The sequence below is a fragment of the Papaver somniferum genome, chromosome 3, assembly GCF_003573695.1.
Source record: "Papaver somniferum cultivar HN1 chromosome 3, ASM357369v1, whole genome shotgun sequence".
NCBI lineage: Eukaryota > Viridiplantae > Streptophyta > Magnoliopsida > Ranunculales > Papaveraceae > Papaver > Papaver somniferum.
In genome coordinates, this window is record NC_039360.1 from 130,321,500 (window position 1) to 130,327,675 (window position 6,176).

Here is a 6,176-nt window from a genome sequence, read left to right on the forward strand (position 1 = left end):
ATCATGGAACTTTTTTCTAAATTCAGCTTCAAACCAGTCATCACTTCAAACAAAACTAAGATAATCAAAAGCCTTCTTACCTCTTCTTTTGAAGCATTTATCATAATGATAGTATCATCTGCAAATTGCAGGTGAGAGATCATTGTTCTTCAATCACTTGGAAACCACCAATTCTATTTTCCACCACAGCTTCATTCAACAACATTGAAAGCACTTCCACCACCAAAAGGAATAGAAAAGGTGACAAAGGGTCACCTTGTCTAATTTCTTTTGAAGGTCTAATGATGTTTGTTGCTTCACCATTCACCAATATAGAGAATTGTGCACCTGTCACACACCAATGTATCCACTGAATCCATTTTTCACCAAAGCCATTTTTTCTAAGAATGCTGAAAAGATAAGGCCAATTGACATTGTCAAATGCCTTCTCCATATCAATTTTACAGAGAATTCCAGGTTTCTTCTGCCCAACCCGCTATCCACACATTCAGTAGCTATTAGAATTCCATCTAGAATTTGCTTCCCCTTTATGAATGTTCCATGTGCTTCAGAAATAAGACAAGGAATTACTGTCTTCATTCTCTCTGCTAGAAGCTTATATATAATCTTATAGAAGCTACTGATAAGGCTCAATGGTCTGAAATCTTTAACAGTTGCTGAATCTTCCTTTTTAGGTATTAGCTTCATGATTGCCATGTTTAATATCCAATCAAGTTTCTCCTTCTCATGAAATTCTTTAATTGCTGCCATAATATTGTGTTTCAAAAAACCCCATCCTGCCTTAAAGAACTCCAAATTGTATCCATCTGGTCCTGGTGCTTTGTTAGTACCACATTTCTTTATATCCTGCAACACTCCATCCTCCTCAAAAGGTCTCTCCAACCAAGTCTGTTATACTGTCTCTAAACTTTTGAAATTCATGTTCTCAAATGAAGGGTTCACTGGATCAGTAGAAGTAAAAATACTAGTATAGTATTGTTTTATTTCCTTTTTGATAACTTCCTGATTGAAAACATCAATTCCATCCACCTCCAACTTTGTAATACAATTTCTTCTTCTCTTAGCATTGGCCATCTTATTAAAAAAAATTATGTTTTTGTCATCCTCCTTAAAGCCTTGAACTTTTTCTCTTTGATGAGCCATTCTAGCTCTAGTAACTTTCACTGAGTTGAGATTGACCAGTAAGTTTGCCCTCTCTTCAATCTGAGCAGTAGAAAGTCTTGAAGCTTCTTCAACAAAATTTAAGACTTTTATCTTTTCAGTGAAATCATTCTCTTCTTTTCTAATACCGCCAAAAGTTTCTTTACTTCATTTTTTGATGAAGAACTTTAAGTTCTGTAGTTTCCTTAACAAAATATAATCAGGGGCACCATAAAACTCCATTGCATTCCACCAACCTTTGTGCTTAATTTTTAGGGTCACAAATATATTTGTCTGCATATTTGATATTCCATGTTGGGTTAAACTTTTTGATGGGGTATGCTCAGAATAGCCAGGTATTATTTGGGATCTATATTTAGTTTCGTATAACTTTCTCGCTAACGCAATTTGATGGTGCATGCTTTGGTTTAATCTTTTGATGTGCCATGCTTAGGGCGTCCAAGTGATATTTGCGATTCTAATACATATAATAGGTGATGTCAATAGAACGAACAATAAATAATTCATGGATTATGTTTCATTTTAGTAATTGAATAGAAGTTGCGGTGATACTATAAACCCTGGTTACCGACATTTCTTATTGAATTTATTTTATTTGTTTAATTTATTTTCTTTGTTTTTATAATTCTAAAAAATCCAAAAACATCATTGCTGGTTAATTGATTGAGAATATTGATTATTGGTATTTCCACCGCTCTTTGTGGGAACGACCCATACTTTCCTCTGTCCACTAGTTGGACATCGTGCGATTGCGGTTTATTGTATAGGCATTTCTGGATCCTATCAAGCTCCTATTATAAAAATAAATAATATAATATGGAAAAAAAAAACACAAAACACGGGATCCTATCAACATTAGACAGACAGAAAATGGATTGGCGTTTGGTCGGCGGTGGAAGAGTTTGGTTGGATAAAAGTTTGAATTTGGATAAAAGTTTGCAATTAATTGACCGTAACGTCCGTGCAAAGATTACTTGGTGGAGCATATAGAGGCCGGTTTTGGGAGGAGAGTTCTAGGGGGTTAGTGACAGACAGGGAGGCCGTTTTTAGGAGTTCTTTGGGCTGGAGGTGACGGCCAGGGAAAGAGGAGAAGAAAGCAGCATCGCGGGGGTGTTTTTAGAACACAAGAACAAGAGACGACGAAGGCGATATTGGTTTAATCCTTCCTCTTTTATTATCATTTTTGATGAGTTTTAAAAAACCCATTGCCATATCTTGCTAGATGTATTGTAACTAGAGTTTATTGTTGAAACCACATGGAATATTAGGCTATTTTGGATAGAACAAATTAAGCAAAAGACTATTATGATTTGAATAGATTAATTCTATGATTTTATATATTGACTTGGTATCAACGGGGCCTTACGGCCCCGGCTCAACTTCTCCTTTTTAGTATACATATTTTAGACCTGCGCAATGACCCTAATTAGAAAACAAATCGTAAAGCATATTAAATAGATTTTGTACTGTTATTATCACTACAAATTCTGGCAGATTTCATTATAACCTGTATGGAATTCTAAGCTTCATGCGGCTTTGAGATGGTTATTGTTTGAAAGTCTGGATCTCAAATTTTATAACTTTATCGAATTGGTCATCGTTTGCAGCTGATTTTTTTAATTCTCTGTAAGGTTTCATAGGGTACAATATATATTGTTTGCTTTCTTAGTAGATAGTAGAAGTACTGATTGTGAGCGATGGTATATATATGTATTTTTAGGTGAAGCATTGGTGGGTTGGAAACTGCTAAAAGAAAGATTTATAAAGTACATATGGTGCACAATTATAACTTTCTAGCTATTTTATAGATTAATAACCGTTTAACGAATGATCATGTCATTTTGACAATACTTATATTTGTTAAGTACAAACGATTCTGAAAGTTTTGATTTTTGTTAGATATAGTTTCATCTAGAGAAAATATTAAGGGTAGTTACAATGACTTTTCTTGGATTGATTTAATGGCAAACATAAGAAACGTAGATTATTTAGAGTTAAGATCTCGGTATATATTATTTTTGGTTTGTTTTTACGATATTATATTTTGGTATTTTATGCAGAAGGTAATAGCTTTTTCAATACCACATGGACCTTCATGAGTTCTTACTTAGGTCATTGCCTCACGATACATTATGCGATGACCCATGATGGAGATGCAAGACATGAACCCTTACCAATGATGACATTTATAGTTGCCCATCAATTGTATGTAGTTTCAACTTAAAAACAAAACAAATTGGAAATCTAGTAGCAAGCTAGAATTAAGTCACGAATATCAAAAGCATATACAACAAGAACAAAGTTAGTATTTTATAATTTGCAAGAACAGCTTGAATTTTGAAAACTAATATTCTTTTAAGAATACAACTTAAAAGATCAAATGTACTTGATATCAACTAACGTTAATTTAGAATGACGTGTTTGTTAAAAGAAAAATACTAAAACTTAATTTAAAAAATAATCATAAACATCGAGAATAAATTTCAAGAAAACCTAGTTCTAATAGTGAAGTTAAATACTTATTATAATTGAGTAGTCTGTAAAGGTCAAAATCGGTAAATATATGTATATTTATACAAAACAATCAACTTATTAATCCAAGAGACCTCCACCTTTCCGACTCTGTAAGAGGGTCATGGGGAGTATGCAACCATTTCTGAAACTTCATTTCATCCCAATATCTTTGTTGCTGAGAGAAAACATTCGATTTATAGGTGGTAACTTTTCAGTAATATATTCACTCACCACGGTTTTTGTATACACATATGGAAACTCATTTCCTTGTTAACAATAATCTTTAGGTTGACGACACATCGGGTAATTTTGTGCCCCGCTCTCGTCCATTTGCATTACAAACCAAACTTTCATAGGAATCAGTACCTAGTTACCGGTATCATTCGTCGATCTCATCACTTCCTTTCATGTTATTGCTAGATCCCCAACAGCAACATCGTTAGGACTTCTGCGGAAATCCCCAGGTCTCCTAGTTGTTTTATCATCGATATTGTTCCCTTAACGATGCCTTTAGCTTTTGTTTAAATTTTTTAAAATAAAAACTGGCAGAACAATTTTTAATTGCAAAGTATGGCTTGGCATATTTTTATTTTCAACTTGATTTAAAATTTACAAGTAGAATGCACGTGCGGTGCACGTCGAGCGCCGAGTTTCACATACACCTTCATGGGCATCTGATTCTCCCGAGTTTGGGATCTGTGACCAACACTCCAACAATATCTGCAAATTGCAACAGAAGGGAAATAGATAATACGGCAAGCACAAATAATTTAGCACGATTTATAATTCTAATCAAGAATTTGTAGAGAAGTCCTAGAACCACCCACTAACAACGAACAATAAACATTTCAACTTGGGTACAGTCCAAATGATAAACTGCATGATTTACTGAAGTGGAAAAATCAATAGCTACACGGTAAAAGGTTAATTTTTTTTCCAGACCTAATCATATTCTTTCTGTCTTAGAAAAACTGAGACAATCTTATCATGTGCTGCAGTTATCACACTCTTTAGGATTCCCATTTCTTCAATTCCACCTGGGCACCCACCTCTTTCCAGTTTGTGGACAGAATGTCCAGTTTGACTCCAACTGTAGAAATTCAATATACTTGGCCTTGAATTTGTATGCGGAAACTAAAGTAACTATTTTATTTGCATGAAATAAAGCAAATGGGCATGGATCAGACTTACAAAATATTTTCTCACGCTTGGTATCATCAACGGTATATGTCAGAGAGCGGCATCACCTTCTAGCTTCTCTTCTTTCTCCTGAAAAATAGATTTGATGATGCATGATTCAGCAGGTGGTAGAAAAAGAGAATATCCGTTAAAACGAAATGTTGCCATTGGGCACTGGCCTTCCGTTATGAGATAACTAAACCATTGAAATTCAGCAGTATGAGAATTAAATCACTGTACAATCAGAACCCTTAATTTTCTAGTATTAAAAAATGGAATTAAGAATTCAAACTACTAAAATCAAAACTGAAAGTAATTATTGTACAATTAAATTAGAACCCTCATTACCAAGACAGTTTTGATGATAGATGGTGAGATAAAATCTTCTGCTGCTGATGCTTCTAATTGATTTTTCTCAATAAAATGTTTCAGTTATTTACTTTCGAGAAAAATAGTTCATGACCCCGTTTATCTTGTTCAGATTTTCTGAATCAATTCCTCTCCTTATGAATCTTCGATGAAGAGCATCCTCATCGCGATCATAATCTTCGAAGATATTTTCATTAAATCACGAACCCTTCAAAATCATTCATAAACAAAAATCAAATAAAATCCCTGAAATTGACAGAACCCTAGAATTCCAGATTACAGTTGAAAACAATTTTAATGTTAAGAAATGTACATAATCGAAGAAGAGGAAAACAATCGGCTGAATTGTTGATCTCCGGAATTAATTTTACGAAACCTAGTTGAAGATTCAGTTAGCGGGATTCTTAGCTGTTTAGAGAAGAGAGCGAGAGAGGGTTGAGGGAGAAGAAGGAAACGATCGAAGAGGAAGAAAAGGATACTGTTGTTTATGCATCCGGGTATTTTGTAATTTTTGAATTTAGCCAGATCGGACGTCTGAAATTGCATATAGACACTATCTAACGGATAGTAGTAAAAGAACGGATTAGATTAAAAATACGTGCGCAGTCGAAACATTCGGTAACCACGAAAAAATGTTAGCGTTTTCAGTTTGGGTTACGGGCATTAAAAGCCTGGCGTTTTTAGGGGCCACTCAAAAGGATTTAGGGGCCAACAATAAAACAAAAAAGGTCACCCAAAGGGAAAATGTAGCCAGCCCTTATCTCGCGTAATTCGTAATGGCGAAATTACCTTTATATATTCGGAGGATATGATAACATTGTTACCCTCCGAATGCAATCGGAAGCCAAAATCGTTCCCATACTTCCGATTGTAGTCGGTGCAGTATTAGAATGATTTGTGTTTCATTTTTTCCATTTCTTTTTAATTTTTGAGTTGTTAGAGTTATAGAGAAG

The 6,176-nt window shown here is 34.4% G+C and overlaps 1 long non-coding RNA gene across 3 annotated transcripts; it reads right to left on the minus strand.

Moving 5' to 3' along the window:
- Window positions 1–3,802: 3,802 nt before the first annotated feature.
- Window positions 3,803–5,682, minus strand: LOC113361631. 3 transcript variants are annotated; one of them, XR_003365237.1, is made up of 5 exons: window positions 5,537–5,682; window positions 5,203–5,431; window positions 4,867–4,944; window positions 4,618–4,765; window positions 3,803–4,395 (listed from the first exon to the last, which is right to left on the minus strand). It is a non-coding gene; the product is annotated as an uncharacterized LOC113361631 (long non-coding RNA). The 3 variants fall into 3 exon arrangements; XR_003365238.1 differs by lacking the exon at window positions 4,618–4,765; XR_003365236.1 differs by having other exon boundaries at window positions 3,803–4,765.
- Between the last annotated feature and the right edge of the window lie 494 nt (window positions 5,683–6,176).